Source organism: Hemitrygon akajei, chromosome 2 (assembly GCF_048418815.1).
Source record: "Hemitrygon akajei chromosome 2, sHemAka1.3, whole genome shotgun sequence".
Taxonomy (NCBI): Eukaryota; Metazoa; Chordata; class Chondrichthyes; order Myliobatiformes; family Dasyatidae; genus Hemitrygon; species Hemitrygon akajei.
In genome coordinates this window covers 101,930,401-101,957,445 of record NC_133125.1, presented here as the reverse complement: position 1 = coordinate 101,957,445, position 27,045 = coordinate 101,930,401, and positions in this window count along the sequence as shown.

Below are 27,045 nucleotides of genomic sequence, written 5' to 3'. Positions count from 1 at the left end.
AACCCCTGGGGACCCAGTACACAGCCCTGAGGGGCTCCTGTATTGAGAGTCAGAGGGTTGGAGGTGAGGGAGCCTCCTCTAACCACCTGCTGGCGATCTGACAGGAAGTCCAGGATCCAGCTGCACAAGGCAGGGTCAGGGCCGAGGTCTCTGAGCTTCTTGTCGAGCCTGGATGGAACTATGGTGCTGAATGCTGAACTGTAGAGCAAGAACAGCATTCTCACATAAGCATCCTTCTTCTCCAGATGTGTAAGGATTGTATGTAGATCTATGGCTATTATGTTATCTGTTGATTGGTTGTAACAGTAGGCAAATTGTAGGGGGTCCAGTTTGGGTGGTAACAAGCTGCAGATGTAATCTTTGACCAGCCTTTCAAAGCATTTGCTTATTATTGAAGTGAGTGTGACAGGACGCCAGTCGTTCAGGCATGTTATCTTGGCCTTTTTAGGTTCAGGGACAATGGTGGATAATTGGAAGCAGGAGGGCACTCTACACTTGGAGAGGGAGAGATTAAAAATGGCTGTAAACACACCAGCTATACAATGCAAAGAAGATGTTTGCAGTTACCTCCAATGATAAAATGATTTGCTGCAGATATCAGGAGACTAAAGAGCATACAATACACGTAAAAGCAGAGGAGTTCAATACCCGGAGTAAAATTTGATTGACACAGGAAGCTTAAAGGAACCTTCAAAACAGAGAAAAGAGGAAGATTGGGTCTGGATAGAGCAGAGTTAGACCATACATCAGCAGGAGACTAAACAAGCAGCTGCTTCAGGGGCGGGAAGCCTGTACCAGTGCTTTGGGCGGAACAATGACCCTCACCTCAATGGAAGTAGAGTTGAACTTTATTGGATTTCTGAGGAGCATTCTGGAGGTTTGTGCACGGCCTGGGGAAGGCCATACAGTGAGAATGTGAGCAAGTTCAAACAAAAACCATACATTCAGATTTGAGGAACAATCACCAGCATGCAAGATGAGCCTGACAAATTTTCCGGGTTGTTAGATGCAGGCAATAAGGAAACTGGAACATGTAGTTAATTTGCATGTCTATAGCTCCCAATTAGCAATCTCGAAGCCAAGCAATAATCCTGAAATCTATGCAAGTCTGTAAATCTTGGACTGATATTGTGGCGATCAAAGGCAAATCCAGAGACAGGCAGGAAAGGCTAAAAAATTTAAAAGTGCATATAAAAACAGGGAAGAGGGCAACACTAGATAAAATTATCTTTGTGAATCAAGCAGACATTAAACATTTCTGTTGATGGTATAATGTAAGGTGCTAAAGAACAGTAACATTGATTAGGCCTCAGTAAGATGCTGGGCAGCCAATCACAATGGATGATGTTACTCTCATCCTATCACAGTAGCCTGCATCAATACATAGTGATATACCTAAGTTTCCACTTCAAGCATAGGGTGAAGATTAGCTACGGCCGATTATATCTTTATTGAGTTGTTCATTCGTGAGACGTATATGTCACCAGTCAGTCCAATATGATTTATTAACCTTCCCAAAATGTCCTGAGCTGAATGCCTTACTGGTACCTTTGACCAAAGTGAAGGTTCCCCATTAGGGTTAGGTGGAAGACATCCTTCCATCCTTCCATCCTTCCCAGGAAGATATTAGTATATTCTGATTCTGAAATAAGGAGAGGAGTAAAGTACTGATGGGATTATTCCCATGAGCCAGCAGGGAATCGATGGGTTGAAAGTCAACACAGTTCTATACAAAAGTCTTAGGCACATATAAAAAAAATCTACAAAGCGAAAATGCCTTCATGATTAATTATATGAAAAGTGTCTAAATATCAAATCAAAATTACTGTAAAGAGCAAGAAACAGTAAAAAAAATCTAAATCAAATCAATATTTGGTGAGACAGCCCATTGCCTTTAAAACCGTATCAATTCTCTTAGCTACATTAACATGCAGATTTATAAGAAAATCATCAGAAGGTTGTTCCAAACATCTTGGAGAGCTTGCCACAGTTCTTCTTCAGACTTTGGCTGTCTCGCTTCTGTCTCTCCAAGTAATCCCAGACAGCCTCGATGATGTTGAGATCAGGGCTCTGTGGAGACCATACCATCTGAAACCCTATAAAAATATCAGGGTGAATAAGACTTTTAAACTATGCTGTAGAGCCTTAAGTTGTTTCACTGTTACATGCTGTTCCAGCCCAGAATTTACTTCACAATGTCAATGTTGTCCAGGTCATCATTATTATGTGTTGTGTCAAATTATGTGTGCTATCATGGTCCTTCTATGATATTAATTGTTCTTGGTAATTTTTTCCACAGAAGTGGTTTGCTATTGCCTTCTTCTGGGCAGTGACTTTACAAGCTGGATGATCCCAACTATTATCAATACTTTTCAGAGATTGTCTGTCTAGTGCCAGTGGTTGCATAACCAGGACTTGTGATATGCACCAGCTGTTCATACAACCATCTACCCCCACTCCCATGGCTTCATGTACTACAAGGGTGACCTGGAGGCTAGCGGAGGGAAGGAGCGCCTTACACCTCCTTTGGTAGAGATGTATCTCTACTCCTCCGCCCAAATATGCCCAGGTATGTCTTGTTAACAAAAGACAAATCCAATCTATCTAATTACCTCCTAGTCAGAATCAGAATCAAAATCAGATTTTTGTTGATATTGACATACAGTATGTCATGAAATTTGTTGATTGGTGGCAGCAGTAGAGTGCAGGCATAACAAATTAGTGTAAATTACAATACAAACATAAATAAGTAAATGAATAATACTAACAAGGAAAAGCAAGGTAGTGTTCATAAGTTCAATAGGAGAGGGGAAGAAAATGTTCCTAAAACATTGAGTGTGGGTCTTCAAGCTCCTGTACATCCTCCCTGATGGTAGAACTGAGAAGACGGCATGTCCAGGATGGTGAGGGTCCTTAATGATGGATACCACCGATGCCATGAGACATTACATTTCGAAAATGTCCTCGATGGTGGGAGAATGTGCACATGATGCAGCTGACTGAATCTGCAACCCTCCGAAGCCTCCTGTGATTCTATATGTTGGTGCAGTCTATTCTCAGTCATCTGCAAAGTGCTCACTCATCCAAGTTCAAAGTAAATCAAAATATCTATATGTCTCCATACTGTCACAAGCATGGACCCTACTGCAGGGCTATGCAACAGGCCTGACAATCGTGCTTATTACTATGCATGTTCCAGCTAATTACTATTTCAATATACTGGTATTTAACTCCCTCCTTTTCATTCCAGTCTTGATAAGACTCGACCAAAAGCACAGCAACATTTACGCTCTCTGCTTACCCTCATCGTTGACCAGGAAAGAAGAGTACCATTTCGACTGAAGCCGTCAAAGAGGGGTATTCATTTAATATTTAGTTATTGTTTTCTGCCGCAGTGTTGATGTTAACTTTCAGACTGAGAGTTTAGTTAATTGCCCTGTTAATCTAGCATAAGTTAATTTTCTTTTCCTTTAAATCTGCAACAATTCTCATTAAAGTCAGTGAACTGTTGACATGCATCAGTCTCTCTCTCTCTCCGCACTTGGGCCATATCTGAAGGTTTTGGCATATATATTATCTTCAGATTTGTTTTCTTGAAGGCACTTACAGGTAAGATAGAGAAATACAATAGAATTTATGAAAAACTCTACATAAACAAAGACTGACAAAAGAATCAAGGTGTAGAAGAAGACAAGCTGTAATTAAAAATCAACACTGCGAACACAAGTTGTTATACTGCAAACATGAGTTATAAATGGCCCTGTTTACCTAATAAGCAGTTTGGGTTTTACTAATATTACATTACTTCAAAATTTAACCAAGTTTCGGTCTAATATGAACAGAAGAGCTGAGGTAAGAGTCACTGCACTTCTGCACTTGAGTTCAAGACAGGGTTTGCCCGAGTGTGGCATCAAGAAGCACTGGTATAACCAAAGGATTACCTCATGCAAAGGAAGTTTGAGGTTAACCATCTCTGCCCCAAAGGCATCATTGCAGGAGTTCCATTGGGTAGTGTACTCAGCCCAACCATCTTCACCTGCATCATCAATGCCTTCCTTTCTAACATAAGGTCAGAAGTGGGGACGATCACTGCTGGTTGGACAATTGCAGCTCCTCAGCAGATGGTTCAGCCTACAAATGCAGACAGCAAGGTAGACACGGACTGTGATGGTACTGGGTTTGCTGTCCATAAAGACCTAAACTCGAACTCAGATCCTCAGCCTTATCCGATATAAGCATCTATGAATACCTTCACTATAGAGTGTAGGTTTACTGTGTCAAACTACACTCCAAAGGCTAGATCTCTTCCCTGGTTAGCCTCCACAGTGAGTTTAGCTGCCAATGCCACTATTTAAATGGTGGGTCGCCCCTCCCTGTCAAAGTGGAGATACTTTCAGCTACAAAGTAGTTTAAATAGTTAATTTATCATTAGTGATACGTTTAAATTAAAATAAAATTCTTAAAACATATTTAAAACTCACAGCCAATTTATAGTTTATAAACAATTTCCAAATGACAAAAGATTTCTGAACTATAAAGTATTTCCAAAACACATGTAAAAGACATATCAATGAGTTGCAGATGAACAAGTTGTCCATCAAAGAAATCGAAGGCAGAGGAATAATTCAAAGTTCAAAGTACATTTATTATCAAAGTATTAAATCAAAGTATCAAAGTATTATCAAAGTACATATATGTACAGCCTTGAGATCCGTCTCCTTACAGACAGCCACAAAACAAAGAAACCTCAAAATAACACATTAAAAAAAGCTACCGAACACCCAATGCACAGAGAGAGCAAAAAAGAAACAAACTGTGCAAACTATAAAAGTAATCAAATAGCATTCAGTTTAAGATGGCACTACTGAATGTGTGTGACAGCTTCCTGGTTGTCAAAGAAACAAGAAATGCAACTAAAACCATCACTAAAAATACCTTTACTGAGGTAAAGTGTGTTAAACTATCACCACAAAGTGAAGGGGTGAGTGATGGTGAGGTGAGTTAGGGGGATGAGCTGAGATGGTGTGTTGAGGAATCATTGCCAATGGAGTTCCAGTACAACTAGCCTGGGAGCAAGGGTGTGGAATGGAGAAGTTGAGGCCTGGGCAGAGAAAAGCTGATGCCCGTACAACTGGCCTGGGAATAAGTTTGGATCACTTTGGGCGCTGAGCTGATTTGAAGAGCTTGAGAGTGACTCCGGGCTAGGCAATAAAATCTGGGCCCAGAACCTTTCACAGCTCCTGGGTCCTAGTACAAAGCACGATGCACTGTTTAGACAATTTAAACGCCAGCACAGATCAGAAATAAAAGCCGATTTTGCTCGCACTCCACAATGTTCTCTCCTCTCTCCAAGGTGCAAGCCTTCCACTATTTTATTGTTTGGTCACCTTAATTGCCAGCCCATATAGACTGAAAAGACAAGGTGTTAGTTTGGACTAGAGCTGATTTCGCTTGTTCTCTGCGATGGTCACCTCCATGGCACTGAGGCTATGAAGACTGTCCGGTTGTTGTGCTCCATGCCCGCTAAGCTAGGCTTTGGGCCTACTCTGGGCTGCTCCGGTGTTCCGATCTGTGGACTCCTTTTCAGTCTGGATTGTTGCAGTTTGCTCCAATTGTTTTGGTTTCTTTCTCTTGCACAATGAGTGTTGGTCGTTTATTTTTATTCCTTTGTTTAATTGGGTTCTTTCGGGTTTCTTGCTTTGTGGTTATCTGTGAGCAAGCAAATCTTAAGGCTGTAAAATTTATACATTCTTTGATAATAAATGTGCTTGAACTTGTGAGTTCCTCTGGGTGCTCTGGTTTCCTCCCTCAGTCCAAAGATGTACCATTTGGTAAGTTAATTGGTCTTTGTAAATCGTCCCATGATTAGATCCGGATTAAATTAATTCCACAGGGGATTGAAGAGCCAGAAAGGCCATTCCACACTATACCTCAACCTGCATTCTTACAACATTCCTATTTCTTTTCAACTCATAAAATTCTGTTCACTTACTGTCCTCTCTATGATACCTGCAGAAAATTGGTTGGGGCATGCAAAAGCAATTGTTCATGGCTGTGGTGATTCGTATTAATTCAGCCACTTCCATCATCAGTCTCTGTTACCTCCAGAAGTAATTTTATCTCAATGGTTCTACATGACTCATCAGACCCACAGATGGAATTAAATTAGATGCAATGTCCAACCAATGGAAAAGGATCATCCGTTATAATCATATTTTTTCACAAGGAGACTAAAGGAAGAGATCCTTTGCAGCAGTAGATATAATATATTGATAAATTTGTTATTAGTTCTTAAGTCCAAATTGTGAAATATTTTATAATTACATTAATATTCTTATCCTAGTGTTGGATAGTTTGACAGGTCAATTGGTCATTGTTTAACATGTATCACATACCTATTTAAACAACTATAAAACCCAGTCAATAACAAAGAAAAGAATTAGAAATTTGCACCATCTTTACTCTGCTCTCCACACTAGACTGGTTTATGAGAGTGAAAATGTGGAGTAATGTAATTGGTGGAAAGGTACATAATTTGCAATCATTGACATTGAGCTGTGCGTTCACTTTAAGAGGCAGGTCTGACATGATGATGTAATTACGTAAAGGGTTTGTATACAGGTTTCGGAATTCCATAAGATGTGTTACCATTTTTCTTAAACATAAAACCCCCACACACAGTTTTATTTGTGAAAACCTACAAAAGCAGCAACAAAATAGTTGTGTAAGTCCTAATCTGCATAAAGGTAAATGTTGCAGATATATACTGAGAAGTGGAATAATGGGAAGACTCCATGGTGATGAGATTAATTTGAAAAATGTTAAGCTCAAAAAAAATTTAAATGAAAAGGTTAAGGTCCGTTTTCTTCATCATGTCATAAAGAATTGACAACAGGTCAACACAGCACTGTGTCATGCGAGATGCACTCTAGTCAAAATTTCAAATGGCTGTGCTCTCTGTGGAGTGTAGAATTGAGGAGAAGGCCCTGAAGAAGATGACTTGTCATTGCTGGATGCCGCATGCTGTGCAGGCAATTAATCAGGAATGTCCAAGGGAGGTATGAGGTGCTTAATCTCAGCAGCAGCCTAACTCCTGTCCAGCGACTATGGTGAATGTGATAAGCTGTGAAATCATTCCAGACTTCAAACCAGGTCAATTTGGATCCCTGCAGGATGATCTCATTTTCTCTAGTGATTGTGATTTAAATGTCATCTGCTGGGGAAATGTAGCATTGAGGATATGTGGATGCTGTGACAAGCCTGGTGTTGTTCTGGGCCTGTTTCCAACGAATGCAGGACTTGAAACTGATGGAGATCATTCTAACTAGCTGCATCACCATCTGGTATGGGGGGGGGGAACTCTGCACAGGATCGAAATAAGCTGCAGAAAGTTGTAAACTCAGTCAGCTCCATTATGGCACTGGCCTTTGCATCCAGGACATCTCCACGTAGTGATGCCTCAAAAAGGCAGTGTTCATCATTAAGGATCCCCACCAGGTAGGGCGTGCCCTCTTCCTATTGATACCAACAGAGAGAAGTTACAGGAGCCTGGAGGCACACACTCAATGATTCAGGAACAACTTCTTCCCCTCTGCTATCAGATTTCTGAATGGACATTGAACCCATGAACACCACCTCACTACTTATTTAATTTAACTTATATTTAAATACCTCTCATTGTACTTCAGTGTTTATTATTATGAATTGCAATATACCGCTGCCACAAAACAACAAATTTCACAACATATGTCAGTGATATTAAACCTGATCCTGAATCAGATTCTGCAATAGTCATAGTCATACAGTCTTTGTATTACACAGTACAGATTCAGGTGTTTCAGCCCAACTCATATCTGCTGAGCAAGCTGTCGAACTGAGTTAGTTCCATTTGTGTATGGCCATTTCCCTCAAAATCTTTCCTGTCCATGTAACAATCAAAATGCTCTTCTAAGTATCATAAGTGCACCCACCTCTACCATTTGTTCGGGCAGTTCATTCCACATGCTCACCATCCTCAATGAGAGAAAAGCACCCCTCAAGTCTGTTTTAAAATTTCCCCTCTCACTTTAACCGTATGTCCTGTAGTTTGGCCTCTGATGCCCTGGAGAAAAGATGTTTGCTATTCATCCCACCTCTACCCTTCATGATTTCATAAACCACTAAAGGATCATCCCACAGCCTCCCTAGCATATTCGGCCCTTCCTTATAATACAAGCTCTCCAGACCTGGTTACATCCTCAAGTCTTTTTTGCACCCTCTCCTGTTGGCAATATTTTAGCAAGGCAACCAAAACCGTATGTAATACTCCAGATGTGGTCTTACTTGAGTCTTGTGCAGCTGTAACATAAAATCCCAACTCTGGTACTGAACGTCCCCATTTAGAAAATAGTCTACATCCTTATCTCTTCTACCAAAGAGCATGACTGTACACTCCCCTACACTGTACTTCATCAGCCACCTTGCTCATTCCCCTAATCTGCCCAAGTACCTTTGGTAATATAGGTACTTAATAACTTAATACAGAAAACAAGAGTGTCGTGTTGCCTCTACTGGCCTGAGGGAGGCAGGCTCTCTGCCCTCGTCGTCCGTTCACAAATGGTAGGCACAGAAGTTAACATCCTGTATGATTCCTACTTCACCGTCAGGGGCTACACTAAAACTCTGCAATTTGGAGAGTTGTGTTGTGGAATTTGAGCTGAGCAAACAATCGTGGCAAACGCGGGACAGAGTGACATTTGGATCATGGAATGTTTTTTGTAAAATGGTACTAGGTTATCAGATTTACTACTGAGCACAATGCTAATGTGAAAATGTTGCAAATACCTCTCAGGTCAGTCAACATCTCTGGAAAGGCTAATAGAGTTAAGGCTGGGTACCCAAAATGATAATACTGTTGGTACTGTATTTCCCGAGATGTACTTGACCTCCTGAGAGTATCCAATGTTTTCTGTTTTCATTTCAGATCTCTGGTGCCTGCATTTCATTTGATTTTTCACTATGCAACTGAATCTGAATCTTTTGATCCACTTGTGACACTGGGCATGATCAGGGTGATTTAGTGTCCATAATGAGAACATGTATGCAGCATTCGTAAAAGAGAATTGCCGAATAATTACACAATATTACGATGTCATTGTATACTGTACATTCAAACGAGACAATGTTTCTCCAAACCAAGGTGTAAAGCACAGTAGGACACATAACACACAGTAACTTAGGAATAGGAAAGTAACAGTAAAATCTACAAATGAATCACGTTTAAATAAACAAAGTAAAGTGCATAAAATAAATATTGTAAAGTACAGAACAGATTAACTGGTGACATTCAAATGCAATGTGGCAGGGAGTTCAGAAGCCTAATGATCTGAGGGAAGAAACTGTTTTCTGTCCTGACCATTCTTGGTTTTTTTTGTAACTTATTTTTTGTTGAAGTTCTTCATCAAACAAACATTTCCATAAGATGTATTTCAGATATATGAAATATTATGTATGATACATATATATCATATATTCATATTTGCCACAAATCTCCACATAATATTTATCTGAGGTATACACATAGAGAAAAGAGGAAAGAATGAACAAGCAAAAGGTGAAAACTATGTACAAGTAGGGAGTGATCTTTTTTTTCAACATATTCATTCATTTGTGAGAACAAAATCAGGCCAATGAGGTGTTATATAGTTAAACCATTTTCCCAGTATGAATCAAATTGTTCTAACTTATGATTAACAGATGCTGTTATCCTCTCCATTTTATAAATGTCCATTGTAATTTCCATCCATGCATTTAAAGTTGGGCTCTCCTGTGATAAACATTTACCAGCCACCAACAGTATATTCATTAAATATTTATCTCTTTTCAACCGTTCTTGTGGTATACAGTATACCCAAAATATATGGTCTTTCTTTCTAAGGGTATTTTACATTTAAAAATGTCTTGTAGGGCATTGTGTCTTTGATAACGGGACAATTCCAGAAAATATGATAATGGTTTGCATATTGATTTCCACAATTTCTCCAGCAAACAGGGAGGTTACTATCATAATGGGATTTCTGAGAGGGTGTAATAAAATATCTTTTAAAACATTATCAAGTTTTTCCATCCAAACTCCCTCCATTTCTGTGAACTGATACACTTCAATTAATACCTCCATATTATTGTCCATTCTTCCTCAGATATAATTATCCCTCTTTCCTTCTCCCATTTTGTTTTATGTATGAAGTTGAATATGTTTCAAGATTCGACAAACCCTTATACATGCTTGAAATGATTCTACTACCATTATCTGAATTATATGCTTTTCTAAGTAGCTCTATCAAACATGTACTTGCCTTAGTTATATTTTTAACCCTCCTATTAACATACTGTCACATCTGCAATACCAATAAAAGTCTTGTTTTTCTAATATGTGTTTCTCATTAAGCATTTCAAAACTGCCCGGTGTTCCTTCTTTCATTATGTTGCAAAGAACTGTTATTCCTTTAGCTGTCCAGTCCTTAAATCTAGCATCCAGTTTATTCAGCATAAGATCCGAGTCATATGCACACTATTTAAGAATTGCAATATCTCCCTCTAGTTTATATTCTTTTATAATAATTTTCCATATTTTAAGAGTCCATTTCACCCATGGGTTATCAATAGTATTTATGTACCTTTGCAGGTTGGGATGAACTCTAGGCCTTTTACTTTGCCATATATATCTTGATAGCATCTTGTTCCATTCATTGAATTGATTTTGGTTAATCTCTATTGGTAAGGTCTGAAAGAGATATAATAGTCTGGGCAATATATTCATTTTAATGATTCAATTCTTGAACTGAAACTAAGAAAAGGAATTAGGTTCCATCTTGTTATATCTTCCTTAATTTTTTTATATTTAGGCAGATAATTGATTTCTGAAAATTTTACCAAAGCTTTTGGCATAATGATGCCCAAATATTTGAAAGACTCTGTGTGCCATACCCAGGGATATCTACTTTCGATTTCTCTTGGTGAGCTATAGTTATATGAAAGTAATTGGGTTTTATCTATGTTGATCTTGTGTCCTGATAATTGACCATATTGTTCAAAGGATTGCATCAATTTAGGTAAAGAGTATATTGGTTGCCCTAGATAGATCAAAATGTCATCCGCGTAACAGGCCAATTTATGCTCTGTCCCTTTAATAGTAATTCCCCTGATATCTTCATTTTGTCTGATGTATTGAGCTAATGGTTCCAGATATAATGCGAAGAGTAGCGGTGACCATGCACAACCCTGTCTCATGCCCTTTCTAGGGTAAAACTATTTGATAAATATCCATTGATTTTAATCCTAGCAGTAGGATTGTCATATAGTGCCTGTATAGTTTTAATAATTGTGCCATGTAAACCAAATCCATGTAAAACTCTGTAAAGAAAATTCCAATTAACCGAATTGAATGTTTTTCTGCGGACCATTCTTCTTCTTATGCATCAAAGTGCCCTGTCTGCTGGTAGAAAGTCAAAGTCAACGCTGGGTGGATGGGTGGGATCCTTAATAATACTCAGGACCCTACATATGCAGCACTCCTGATAAATGTCCCCGATGGATGGTAGGGAGACACCTATGATCCTCTCGGCTGTTCCCACAGCCCTTCGTCTGTACTTCTGACCTGATGCTCAACTGCTCCCATACCAGATGGAGATGCAACTTGTCAGGATGCTCTCAATGGTGATCACGTAAAATTCAGACCCAATGTTGGGTCATATATCAAGTATCTACATGCAGAAGGAGGAATAGATTGGGAGAATGGGCGAAGAAATGGCAAATGAAATACAGTGTAGGAAGTGTATGACCATGCTCTTCAGGAGAAGAAATAAAGGTATGGACTATTTTCTAAATGGGGAGCACATTCCGAACTTGAAGGAGAAAGGGCTTCCCTAAAGTTTAACTGTTACGTTGTGTCAGTAGTAGGAAGGAAAATGCAATGTTAGCGTTCATTTTGAGAGGACTGGAATATAGAATATTTCTATATATAGGACTTAGAATATTTCCAAGATGGCGGCACGACGCAGCTTGCAGCGTCCACTCCGGAACTGATTATCTGTTATTTGTGAAGTGGAGTGCCGTGCGCAATCATAATTGATTGAAAACGGACGTGGGAGCACGGAGGAACATCGGGAAACCTCCAGGAAGACCTTCTTCGTTGCTGCTGCTGCTGTGAGGTCCGGGTCTCTGCTGGGAAGAACAGGCCTCCAGTCCTCGGGGTCATGTTGCCAATGGCCATTGGCGGGGCTGTATTAATACACTCGGCAGAGGATGGTGCTCGGAGAAGCTATGCCGGAGGGAATGGTCGTCAGCTCAGAGGTTCGACGGACTCGGAGTCCGCTGCGGTCAGTTCGCTTTCGATGTGTGCTGCGTCTGCGAGGCTGGGTTCGACGGAGCTTTCATTGTGAGCTGCGTCTGCGAGGCTGAGTCGGGCAGCGCCGTGGAAGTCCATAGCGGGGGTATTCCCTTCTGCCACCAGCGTGGGATGGCGAGTCTGTCGGGACCCTGGAGACTTGTGGAAACTGTGTGGTGATTTCTTTTGAACTTATAGTCCTTTAACAACTTTGGACTATTTTTACTGTGCCCATAGTCTGTTTTTTTTAATCAATTATGCTATTGTTTGCACTGTTGTAACTATATATTGTAACTATGTGGTTTTATGCCGGTCTTGTAGCTTTAGTTTTTGGTCTTGTTTGTCTGGTGGATTTGGAGCTCCTTTCCGGGGAACGTGCTAAGACGGTAACGCGATATTAATATGCAGCAGCCTCTCCGGACTCTGGATTGGGGATTGCCAAACGTTATGTGGATTTTCCAGTGTAGTCTGTTTTGTCATATGCTTTTGTGATATCATTCTGGAGGAACATTGTCTCATTTTTTAACTGCATTGTATTTGTGGTTTCTAAATGACAATAAACTGATTCTGAATCTGAATCTGAAGAAGCAAGGATGCAATGCAGGGGCTTTATAAGGCAGTGGTCAGAACACAGTTGGAGTATTGTGCAAACACGAGGAAATCTGCAGATGCTGGAAATTCAAACAACAACACACACAAAATGCTGGTGGAACACAGCAGGCCAGGCAGCATCTATAGGGAGAAGCGCTGTCGACGTTTCGGGCCGAGACGTCGACAGCGCTTCTCCCTATAGATGCTGCCTGGCCTGTTGTGTTCCACCAGCATTTTGTGTGTGGAGTATTGTGAACAGTTTTGGGCCCCTTACCTAAGAAAGGATGTGCTTGTAATTGAAAGGGTCCAGAGGAGGTTTATGAAAATGATCCCAGGAATGAAAGAGTTAACATATGAGTAACTTTTGACGGCTCTGGGCCTCTACTTGCTGGAGTTCAGAAGAATGAGGGGAGGATCTTATTGAATCCCATCAAATATTGATAGACCTAGATAGAGTACGTGAAGGGCATGTTTCCAAAAGGCTAGGAGCAGAAGCCAGAGCTTCAGAATAGATGGACACCCCTTTCAAAACGAAATAAGGAGGAATTTCTTTATCCAGAGGGTGGTGAACCTGTGTAATTGACACTCCAAATGGCCGTGGAGGCCAAGTCATTTGGAATCTTTAAAGCAGAAGTTGACAGGTTCTTGATTGGTAAGGGTGTCCAAGATTATGGGGAGAAGGCAGAAGAATGGCGTTGAAATGCAAAATAAGTCAACCATGATCGAATGGTGGAGAAAACTCAATGGGTCTACTGGCCTAATTCTGTTCTTATGCCTTATGGTCTTATAGTCCAAAAACTCTGTTGTTAAATGGACCAGTTCAGTGTCAATACAGAAGTAGTTAAATGGCAGGAGATCCACAAGCTCAAGTCCATTATTAAGAGCAAGTGTAAACCCTGAAAGGATAGAGCCTCTGCCCAAACTCCCAATCCAACGCCACATGAGGCAGAGTTTCACCTTGTCTCCATCAACTCTCGTAGAGGTTTCTCTCCTCCTCAGAGTTCAGGGTTGTCTTGCTTCAACTCCCATTCTGATGGGACTGATGGAGCCAAGGTGGGACCCACAGACCCTGTCACAGGCCTCTGGTTGTGAATCAGTTCAAAGCTACTTCCTGTCAGCCCCCCTCCTCCCCCCTCCCCCCCAGTATCCTGGCTGGAAGCACAGAGGAACGGGAGTTTATGCTCCTGTGACACATTTTCAGTGACGTCATGGCGCACAAATTCCTGGCCTTAGAAACTGCCCTACACTCATTAGGCAACCTCAGCCCTGCCACTTTCTCACATCATTCATTAAATTCACCACCCCCCCCCCCCTCCCCCAGACCTCGTAACAGAATATCACAATGGTCAGGCACTGTAAAGCAGCAGTGCTAATTCACAAAAGTCTTTTTTTGTGCACAATGTTTTGAAAACATTGTGAGTCTTGGGAATTCATCTCCATTTATGAATCATCATCTGCAGAATGACAGCTGGCAGCTGTCAGGTTCCTACTTAGAACAACATTGAACAAAAAGGAATTCATGCTGCAGAGGTCACTCTTCAACGCTAACCCGTGAGCCAAGCCCAATCAAAGAGACCCACAACATTGACGCAATACTCCCTGGTGCCTCAGAGAAATCAAGCAATAAATATTTGTGGCCTTGTCCACCGGTATACTTACCGGACATTTCTCACTGATTGTTTCTGCAAATCAGTTAAACCGCCGTCTCTCATAGCAGAGCCAGGCTTCCAAGAAGAGGTTTTATTTCTTTTTCCTGCACCAGTGCGCGATCTCTGAGCTTCACTAAATGTGTTTAATTCTTGACCGATGCCTGTACGGAATCTTGCTGGCACCTGCAAATCTGTGACAGGATCCCCATAAAACGACAGCAAAGTCAGGACTTTGGGGCATCCACGTCCAGTCACAGAAGTCCCGAATCTGCCGATTGTACAAGCAATCAGACAAGTGTAGGAGCAGGGCGAATGGATAATTGATAGTCAGCACAGTCTCAGTGGGCTGAAGGGCCTGCTTCTGTGTTGTATCTCTCTAGGGCTCTATCAAGTTTAAGTTCAAGTTGAATTGTCATTCAGCCATACATGAATACCCATGAATATAGCCAAATGAAACAGTGTTCCTCTGGGGCCAAGGTGCAAAAAACATAGAACCAACAACACTACACTGCACAAACCACATATAGCACATATAAGATAGCAGTGAATATACAGCTACACTAAAATATAATAACATAGCCCAAGTCCCTCAGTGTCAAGTCGTGGAGCTTGATGGTGCATATGATGTTGTCATAGAAACATACAAAACATACAGCTTAATACAGGTCCTTCGGCCCACAAAGCTGTGCCGAACATATCCTTACCTTAGAAATTACTAGGCTTACCCATAGCCCTCTATTTTTCTAAGTTCCATGTACCCATCCAGGCGTCTCTCAAAAGACCCTATTGTATCCGCCTCCACCACCGCTGCCGGCAGCCCATTCCACGCATTCACCACTCTCTGCGTAAAACTCTTACCCTTGACATCTCCTCTGTACCTATTTCCAAGCACCTTAAAACTGTGCCCTCTCATGCTAGCCATTTCAGCCCTGGGAAAAGCCTCTGACCATCCACACGATCAATGCCTCTCATCATCTTATACACAAAACAAGCTCACAGCAGTTCGATCATTGCACGCTAAAAAAAAGTGCCACTGTAGATGAGCACAATCCAGCTTGTCTTCCACCATGCAAACACTGGACAGCAGCACCAACAGACTGGATCAGCCCCCACCCCAGCATGGAAACCGCGCCATGCTGCCTCGACGTCTTCTCCCTTGGGCAGCTGCAACAGGCAACCCCGCGGCATGAGGCCCCGGTGCGTGATACAACTGGGGCCGCGCAGCTCCCCCTCCATTGATCTCACCAATGAACTAGTAAACCAAACTTGCAGTATTCCAATATCCAACAGGATGTTGCAATCACAAGCAGAGCATCCAAGCACAATCATTATATTATTCCAAGAAAAGTTAGAAGCAGGGTAGGCCGTTCTACACTTTGAGCCTTTTCACAAAATCATCACTGACTTGACTGTAAACTCAGCTCTAGATTCCAGCCAAACCTTGGTAAACTTTCATCCCCTTGCTTATCAAAAATATTTCTGCAACTACCTGAAAAAGAATTACAAATACTACAACTGTCTTTGTAGAAGAAAGTCTGAAAGACTCATGGCACTCTGAGAGAAAAAAAAATTACATCATCATACTCTCAAAGCTTTACTTACAAGCAAGGTTGCCAATTTCAGTTATTAGTATATTAAACTCTTCCCAAAGCAAGTCTCAGCACATTAACATCATTCTTTTAAACAATATAGATCTAAGTACTCCAGATGAAGTCTCACCAGTGCCTTATGTAACAAGCATAAATTCCCTAACTTTCCCATTCCTCTAGCCAATAAGATTCTGCTAACGTTTCCAGGTCTGAGCTGGTGAATCTGTCAGTTTGTTCCTCGCTGTGCTCCATGCAACATCCAAAGCAGAGCACAGACTTTCTCACAATCCCCAGTATTCTTGATGATATAGTAATGTTGAATGTGGTTTTTTTAAATATTCCTGAAACAAGAATCAGTTAGAAAGGATTATTGGTTTCATGTGATGAATGTGTTTCTGTGAACGTGTGTGTGTAGCGTGGAGAGAGTGAGGAACAGGGTGAAGCCAAAGTTCAAACAATATCATCACACCAGGCTCAGCGACATTTTAGCTACCACCCCCTTACTTCTACAAAATAGACTTACAGCAGGAATCAGCTAATGGCATTGAAGCCTTGGAAAGACAGAAGTGAGTGGATAAATGCCAAAGCCATCAATAAAATATTCGTTCTTACAAAGAAAAAACTCATCATCCACAATGCTTCTACAACAGGTGAAGCCAAAACCATTAGAAAAGCAATTCACAAATATCATTGAAATAACTTTAGAGGGTGCCGCAGTGGTGCAGCGGTTAGGGTGATGGTACATCGGTGCTCAGAGTTCAACTCCAACTTCAACTGTGAGGAATTTCAACGTCTTCCCTGTAGAATCCGTGGGATTTCCCCAGTGCTCCCATTTCCTTCCAAAGACGTACTGGTCGTTATAAATTGTCCCGTTGTTATGTCGGGGGTTGCTGGATGGTGCTATTCAAAGGACTGGAAGGGACTATTCCGCCCAGTATTTCAATATAATTTGGAGGATTGTTTACTAAGTGAGACTGGTAGCATCTATGGGCAGATGATGATTTAGGTCAAGACCCTTCATCTGGATGAAAGGAAGAGGGGGTGTGTGAAGCAAGAACTGGCAGGTGAGAGATGGATCCAGGTGAGGAGAAGGGCTTGATAGGCAGATGGGGGTGGAGAGAGTGGGAATACTGACAGAGACTGGTAGATGTTGACAAAGGGCTGAAGATGATGGAATCCTATGGGAATGGAAGGTGGAACATAGATCGAAGGGAGGAAGATTGAGAGGGAGATGGGACCAGTGAAGGAGGAAGACCAGTGGGAATAAAATGGGTGATGGGCATATGGAGAGGGTGAAGGAGAGTAAAGAGACATGGTGAGTGGGGCTGGAGTAGATCAGAAGGAGAGAGAAAAGGGACTGAGAGGAAGTTGGAGAATTCATTGTTCATGCTGCTGGACTGCAGACAAGCCAGGTGAAACGTAAGATGCTGAGAGGAAAGCAAGCAGGTAGAGATACCTTCTAACATTTTCTGTCCTTAACTCAGTCACAGGAATCTGGAGGTGAACCTAAGGAAGGGAGCAGGAGTAGGCCTGAAGCCCACTTGAGTCTGCACTGTTATTTAAAAACAAAGGCCCCAGAGATTTACAAAGCTGGAACATAGACCAACAAGTAAGCTGCTGGAGGAACTCAGCAGATCAGATGTACCTGATCCATTCGGTTCCTCCAGCACCTTGATTTATCATCTTTCCCCTTGCATTTCCGTCTGAAGAAAGGTCTCAGCCTGAAATGTCAACTCCATAGTATTCATTTCCATTGATGTTCCCTGACCTGCTGAGATCCTCTAGCATTTTGTTTGTGCTGCTTTAGACTTCCAGCAATAAACAGATTTTCTTGTGTTTATGATTCCTATATTCCTTTGCTCCATTAAAGTCCAAATTTCTTTCAATCTTAGCTTTGAATATTCACAACAAACAAGCAGCAACAGCCTTCAGGGGAGGGTATTCCATAAATTCACAACTCTCTAAGGACTTTTCCCTGGTCCTATTCCAAAATGGGCAACATCTTAACAAATCACATGCCCCTTATTCAAGCCTATCAGAGAAAGCTGCCATTCAGTGTCATTACTTCACATAATAAGGTCTCTCTTAATAACCTCTCCCTTAAGCCTCTAAATGATTGTAGCCGGATCCTACTCATCACTGCTTTCAGGTCATCCCCGTCGCACCAGGAACCAACCAAATCAATCCAGACCACACAAAATTCACAGTAAATTTATTATCAAACTACATATACGTCACCATATACAAACCTGAGATTCATTTTTTGTGGGCATACTTAATAAATCTATAATAGAGTAATAACCATAATAGAATCGATGAAAGACCACACCAACTTGGGCATTCAAGCAATGTGCAAGGGACAATAAACTGTGCAAATACAAAAAGCAAGAAATAATAATAATAAATAAATAATAAGTATCGACAACATGAGATGAAGAGTCCTTGAAAGTGAGTCCATGGGTTAAGGAACATTTTAAGGATGGGGCAAGTGAAGCTGAATGAACCTTTGGTTCAAGATCCTAATGGTCTAAAGGTAATAACTGTTCCTGAACCTGGTGGTGTGGGTCCTGAGGCTCCTGTGCCTTCTTCCTGATGGTTGAGGGGTAATAACTGTTCCTGAACCTGGTGGTGTGGGTCCTGAGGCTCCTGTACCTTCTTCCTGATGGTTGAGGGGTATTAACTGTTCCTGAACCTGGTGGTGTGGGTCCTGAGACTCCTGTACCTTCTTCCTGATGGCAGCAGTGAAGAGAGCATGGCCTAGGTGGTGAGAGTCCCTGATGATGGACGTTGCTTTCCTGCAACACACATTAAACCTCCGTGAGAACAGAAATGGGTGAGTTCTCGCAAACTCTTCATCACCAGAGACAGACTTCCTCATTTCCGTTATTCCCAAACATGTGCTCAGCAGGGGAGACTTTGAATATTCTCACAAATGAAAACCAGGCATATTTAAATAGGTACACCTGTGGTAATAGGATATCATATTCAGTTCAAAGGAATATTGCTTACACAGTATACTGCCATGACTGTCTGGGAATTTCCAGCCGTTACAGTATATTTGTTGATATTTAAATCAATATGGGGTCTGAACATTTTTGGATTGATGCTCAGTGGTGACTGAATTGGATTAGCCGTCACATGTGGATCGTGCATTGCAGAACGCTTTCAAGGACTCAACAACTCAAGTTCTCAGTATCATTTATTACATATTTATGTATTATTATTATTATTATTTTGTTTTACTTTTTGTATTGCATGATATGTTACCTTTTGCATGTTGGTTATGTGTCCATATTTGTTTGTCTGTAGTTTTTCGTTTTGGAGCTTGACCCAAGTAAAGGTGAGGTGTTGAACCTTGGTAGGGCAAATGCAAGGAGACTGAGCTGAGCAGAGAGATCTTGGGATCCAAGTTGAAAGTTCCCTGAGAGTGGCTACACAGGTCAGTAGGGTGGTTAAGAAGGCATGTGGAATGCTTGCTTTTATTTAACAAGCCATTGAGTTCAAAAGTCAGTTTACTTTGCAACTTATTTTGTGCACATTCACAAAGTTAATATGTATTTTCAAAAAATAAATAGCAATGAGGAATATAAATTATAAAGCACAGATGAGTCCTCAGTTGGAGTACTGTGAGCAGTTTTGGGCCCTTTATCTGAGAAAGGATGTGCTGAAACTTGAGAAGGTTCAAAGGAAGTTCATGAGAATGATTCCTAAATTAAATGACTTGTCATATGAAGAGCGTTTGATGGCACTGGGCCTGTATCACTGGAATTCAGAAGGAAGAGGGGTGACTTCATTGAAACCTATTGAATGCTGAAAGGTCTTGATAGGGTGGATGTGGAGAGGATGTTTCCTTTGGTGGGAGAGTTTAACAAAAGAGGATACAGCCTCAGAATAGAGGGGCGTCCTTTTAGAATGGAGCTGAGGAGGAATTTCTTTAGCCAGAGAGTGGTGAATCTGTGGAATTTTTTGCCACAGGCAGCTGCGAAGGCCAAGCCTTTATGTATTTTTAAGTCAGAAGTTGATAGATTCTTAACTGGTCAGGGCATGAAGAATATGGGGAGAAGGAACGAGACTGGGGCTCAGAGGAAAGTTGGATCAGCCATGATGAAATGATGAAACAGACTCAATTGGCCAAATGGCTTAATTCTGTTCCTATATCTTATGGTCTTATGGCTTTAATAAAACTCTGCTTAGGCCACATCTGGAGTATTGCATACAGTTCTGGTCACCCCAGTATAGAAAAGACATTGAAGATTTAAAGAATGCACAGAAGAGATTTGCCAGAATGCTGCCACGTTTAGAGGATGTGTGCTATCATGAGAAGCTGGACAAATTCGTGTTGTTTTCTTTGGAGTGGTGGAGGCTGAAGGGAGATCTTAAAGAGGTTTATAAGATTATGACAGGGGTAGACAGAATAGAAATAGAGTATCTTTTTCACAGGGTAGAAATGTCAAAATCCAGAGGGCATAAATTGAAGGTGAAACCCCCTGGTTACCTTGGCTGTGTAAGTCTACGGAAGACACCATCCGGCCCCACCAAACTTGCGAGATTGAGGCGCGCTTCATCCCTCAGTCTGTGAGGATGCTGTGTCATTTGCTACCCTGTTACAAATTAATGCCACAAAATAACAGACAGTACACTGCATATGATTAAAGGAATTATATTTCTGAATCTTAACTAAAGAGTTAGTAAAAAATAACAAAAAAGGTCCCATTCTGTTTAAACCGTCAAATGTGCACAAGTTGGAGCTCATCTTGAACTTCTGTCACTCACGCGCTGGGCCCTCGGTCAGCATGAAAGCACACACCGCCTTCCGAACATTACTAGCAATTCATCTCGAATAAACAGATCTTCCACTGGATCGTATGCTATGACCGGTTCTCTCCAGTGTCCTTTCCCTTCATCTCCTCTCGAACCAAAGCCCCAAGCCCAGCCTTAGTGTCTCTCACCAGAGAAACCTCCCCTTAATCTGACCATCCTAATTGGATGGTACACATTTCCCCTCATCTCTTGTCTTCAACAGTAACCCAAACAGGCATGAAAACAGAACAGACTGCTCCTACAGGACTGCCAGAATGCAGTACATACAGCATAACAGTAAAAACATGAAACAGAGCATTACAAAAGCGAGAGAGGTTAGGTTCAAGGGTAAGATTTTTACTCAGAGAGTGGTGGATGTCCGGTATGGTGGTAGAGACAAGCACATTAGAGGCTTTTAAGAGATGTTCAGATAGGCACAGGGATGTGTGGAAGTTGGAGGGATATGGACACTGTGTAGGTACGAGGGATTCGTTTTTTGGGGGTTTTAACTTTATCTGTTTTGGCACGACATTGTGGACTGAAGGGGCTGCTTCTGTTCTGGACTGTTCTATGTCCCATGTTCTATGATACATTAATTCTGTTGTATTTCTTTGTCCTGCTGTGAATGCTTTCAAGAAAATGAATCTCCGGGTAGTATATAGTGATATGTATGCACTTTGATAATACGTTTACTTTGAAATTTTAACGTTTTTGTAACCTTTTGCTCTAAAATACTGCCTTAGAAAGTATTTCCACTGATCCCTACACTAGCTTTCCCTTTGCAGATACAAGGTATATGAGAAAGTTTTAGATTTCCTGTGATGTTTAGAAGTACCTTTATACCCCATGAGTAATAACATCATAAATACAGTCACACGGATTTTTATTACTTTGTTTATTCTAATGAATTCCAGAAACAGAGAATAAAATAAAGACAGAGAGGGCTGGAAACATTCAGCATGAGCAGGAGGAAATCAGTCCTGACACTTCTGGTGGCCGTATGTAAGAACAGAAAAAGTTAAGAGCTGCAATGAATTTTAAGCAAGTACAATGGAAGAGAGAGAAGGGTACAGGGGATAAGAAAAGAGAAAAAACTAAATCGACTATTGCCTGCATCAAACCAGATCCCATTATTCCAGACAGCAGATACTGTGGTAGTTCTATTGTTACCATTTGCACACCTTCCATTTGTCCCCTCTTCTCCTGTTGGCATTCAATTTACTCCATCATTTCCCTTCACCCCACCACAAGCTTTCGAATTTTGTTCTTTCCCCACTGCTTCCAAACTTTTCTTTGGTCTCTATGTGGTGAACTAGATATACCTGTCTGACTGCTCCTGTGGCTCCTCCCACAGACCCTGCTGACTGCTCCTGTGGCTCCTCCCACAGACCCCTGTATAAAGGCGACTGTGGGCTGCTGCTCTCCCTCATTTTCCCCAGGATGTAGTGTTGTTTATTCTTCCAGTCAATAAAAGCCGATATCTCGTTTCCTAAGTCTCAGCGTGAGTTATTGATGGTGCATCACTCTACATGGACAAGTGATGTTGTACAGCTAATCATCTGGTACTGATGAAAGTGGAAGGGAAGATGCAGTTTCTGAAAAGTGAAGTGTGTCTTCAGGCTCCTGGAACTCCTCTGTGCTTTCAACACTTCTTACGCTGATTTTATCCCAGTCAACTGTGATATAATTTAAACCATAGAGTCTAGGAGTGCTACAACAGAGAAATAGGCCCTTCAGCCCATCTAGTCCATGCTGAACTGATCTTCTGCCTAGTCCCATCCATCTGCCTTCAAACCATATCGCTCTGAAACCTTTCTCATGCATGTACCTATCCAAACTCATAAATGGTACAATTGAATCTGCATGTGCCACTTCTGCTGGAAGTCCTGTTCCTTAATATCTTCCTAACCCCTTAACATCTGTTTGCAGCACCTCATCCCTTTTTCCAAATCCCTTACCGGTAACTGTACAGTCTGGTTGTCCACTGGTTCACCCTAACCTATCAGAATGCTCCACAACTACTTTGTAATATCATTGTCACTAGAGAGGCAAGGTATTTAAGAAAGGGTGTTCCTCCATTGGAGAGGACCCAAAGGAGAATTATCCTGGAATCAAAGGGTTACTGCATGAGGAGCATTTGATGATTTTCAGCCATCACTGTACTCACTGAAATTTAGAAGAATGAAGGGGGCATCTCATTGTAAACTGAGGCCTCTGTTGGTCAGTGTCCACCATGGATGTCACATCCTGGCTGCCTAGATACGCAAGCCTGGGCAGAACAATATGGAGAGCAAGCTGTTGCCCATGTAGTAAGCTCCTCCTATCCATGCATCTGATGAAACCAAGGGAATGGCAGAGTTTGGCACTGCCAGTGTCGCAGGAGTTGCCAGTCAGCATTGAACACAACGTAGGGCTACCTTAGGGACTCCAGCTCCGAATTTTTCCCTCTGGGTGTTTCTCTCGAAACATTTCTCATGAGTGGGTATAGCTGCAAAGCAATGAAGTTCTGAGATCTGATCTTTCCTTCTCCTAGATGAGCTACCAACCATGGTTGATGATCCCCATCTGGCCTATGATCTTATGACATTGGTCCTGGCTACACTCCTCAGAGGAACACACACTCCAACATTAAACATCCATCTGCTCCATTGTAATACAGGGTAGTAAAGACATGTAGTCCAAACTGCCGGTGTTCTCTACATCCAGGAGCACCAAGATCGTAGAGCACCTTCACCATAATGACATCAGCAGCTCAAGAAGACCTCTGTTGATCATTAAAAACTGATTCTCTACCCTGATAAAGGGTCTCAGTCCAAAGCACCAGCTGCTGATTTCCTTCTTGTGATGCTGCCTGTCCTGCTCAGCTCCTCAGCATTTTATTAATTTATTTATTTATCGGGATACAGCACAGAGTCGGCCCTTCTGGCCCTTTGAGTCGTGCTGCCCAGCAATCCCCAATTTAACCCTAGCCTAATCACAGGACAATTTACAGTGACCATTTAACCTACCGACTGGCATGTCTTGGACTGAGGGAGGGAACTCGAGCACCCGGAGGAAACCCACACTGCCACGTGGAGAACGTACAGACTCCTTACAGACAGTGACCGGAATTGAACCTGGGCCGCTTGTACTGTAAAGCACTGGGCTAACCATTACGCTAATGTGCCACCCTTGTGTGTGCTGCTCAAGATTTCAAAATTAGGTTTATTATTAATGGAAGATATCATGAAATTTGTGGTTTTGCAGCCGTGGTAAAATGCAATACATAAAATATATTATAAATTCCAATAGGAAATATATATATATATTTAAAAGTTGTGCAAAGAGTGAGCAAAAATAGTAAGGTAGTGTTCCTGGGTTCATTGCTCGTTCCAAAATCTGACGGAGGAGGGAGGAAGCTGGTCCTATAATGATTTCCAGCATCTGCAGAAGCTCGTGTTTCTCTGGTCACTGATTGCGGGAGCTGTCTCTGCACTACAACAGAAATGACAGACTCTTTTCTTTCTCATGAAATGCTTCGGACACTCTACGGTCCTGGAAGGAACTGTACAATTGTAATCTGTGCTTTCCTATCTCTGCTGTTGTCAAAGCTGAACCAAGTGAAGAGTCACCTGCCTCCCATTCCAACTGAAAAGTGAGCCGAAGGAAAGACAAGCTTCAACCCTCTTTCAAACAAGGTTCCATTCTTTACGCTGCTCCAGTGATCCGTATGCCCACAGGCAAGATGACATCTGGACAAAATGGAAAATGAAAAGGTCCAACAAGCTGAAACAGTTACTTGCAGCATAAATGGTAACCAGATGATGAAGGAAAAAGGAAGAAAGAAATGAACCATATCATTGCAATCAAATACTCGAGGCCACACTGGAGCGTTTGTTAGAAGGCAGGACGTCTTGTCTGACCTTATAGTTGATAATACAAGATTTATTACCTTGTACTGAATAAACACATTTGGTAGATAATGTTTCATTGCCAAAGAAATTGAGAGTTACATTCAACACAAACACACCTCAAGGACGTGTGGTTAGCCCACTGTTCTACTCTCTCTGTACTGAGAGGCTACACACATCTGAAAAACCATTGGGGAGTCATGGATGGGTAAAGAGGAAGGGAGAGGGGAGGGAATGGGAAGCGTGAGAGAGACATTCTGTAATGATCGATATACCAATTATTTGGAATCAAATGACCATGCCTGGTGTCTCAGGGACTGGGTGTGTCTGCACTCGGGCCACCCCCTCTCCAGCACTCCTTCTCTGCCACCTTCCCTCACCGCACCCACTGCAATCCACCCTCACCATTCCCACATCCTTTGCTTCCGGCAGATCTACAAACTCGCTTTTCACTTCACATTGACAAATGCAGTACTCTGCAAATGTCTTAGACACCCTAGCTACATACATATGTGCATAAGACTTTTCCACAGGACTGCGTTGTAGTTCTTTTATTGTAACATAGAGTTTTTTTTATGTCTTGCACCATCTGTTGCTGCAAAACAACAGATTTCATAATTGTCAGTGATAATAAAACTGATTCAGATTCTGAAGTGTGTGTGTGTGTGTGTGTGTATGTGTGTGTGTGTGTGTGTGTGTGTGTGTGTGTGTGTGTGTGTGTGTGTGTGTGTGTGTGTGTGTGTATGTGTGTGTGTGTATATATGCGTGCATGCGTGTGGTGTGTGTGTTTGTGTGTGTGTGCATGTGTGCATGTGTGTGTGTGTGTATATATATGCATGTGTGTGTGTGTGTGTGTGTGTTTGTGTGTGTGTGTGCCTGTGTGTCTGTGCGTGTGTGTGTATATATATGCATGTGTGCGTGTGTTTGTGTGTGTGTGTGCGTGTGCGTGCATGCGTGTGCATGTGTATGTGTGTGCATGCGCATGTGTGTGTTTTGTTTTTGGAATTAGCTGTAATAGTTCAAATGCATCAAACTGGTTTAGATTTAATAGCTTAAACACATGAGCAAATTTCATTATTCTTATTTTCAAGATGAAACATAGCACTGTGCATCCAAGATGATAATACGACAAAGTCAAAACTTAACCCCCACTGTCACAGCCAACCTGACTGAGTAAGTAAACTCACTAGTTACCGATCTCAAATAGTTCTGTGATGGATGTTCACTTCCTAGGCCAGGGGACATTTTCTCTCTGCCGAGCTTGACTCTCTACAGGCAGCAGCTGCTACTTGTAAAGATCAAACAGTAAAGAGTATGAATTTCAGGTTCTATACTGTATACATTCTCTGTTATTAAATCAACTGAAATGAATGAAATGTAATTCCCTTTACTCCACTGTAATAATGATACATCTGACTTTTGCTTCGCCTTCTCAAATTGCAGGATAAAATCACATATTGTGATTACTTCACCCTAAGAGTTCCTTTACCTTAAGCTCTCTAATCAATTTTGGCATTCAATTGCACAACACCGAATGCAGAATAGCTGATCCCCTAGTGGGCTCACCCACAAGCTGCTCTAAAAAGCCATCGCTGAGGCATTTTTGAAGTTCCCCCTCTTGGGCTCCAGCATCAACCTGATTTTCCCAATTTACTTGAATATTGAAATCTCTCATGACTATCATAATCATAGGACCATAAGACCATAAGATATAGGAGCAGAATTAGGCCATTCAGCCTATCGAGTCTGCTCGGCCATTCCATCACTGTTGATCCCAGATCCCAGTCAACCCCATTCACCTGCCTTCTCGCCATATCCTTTGATGCCCTGACTGATCGGGAAATGATCAACTGCTGCCTTAAATGTATCCACAGACTTGGCCTCCGCTGCAGACTGTGTCAGAGCATTGCACAGATTCACTACACTCTAGCTAAAACATTTCCTCTTTACCTCTGTTCTAAAAGGTCACCCCTGTATTCTGAGGCTGTGCCCTCTCATTCTGGATACTCCCACCACAGGAAATGTCCTCTCCACATCCACCCTATCTAGTCCTTTCAATATTCAGTAGGTTTCAATGAGATCCCCCCGCATTCTTCTAAATTCCAGTGAGTACAGGCCCAAAGCAGCCAAATACTCCTCACGTGTTAACCCTTTCATTCCCA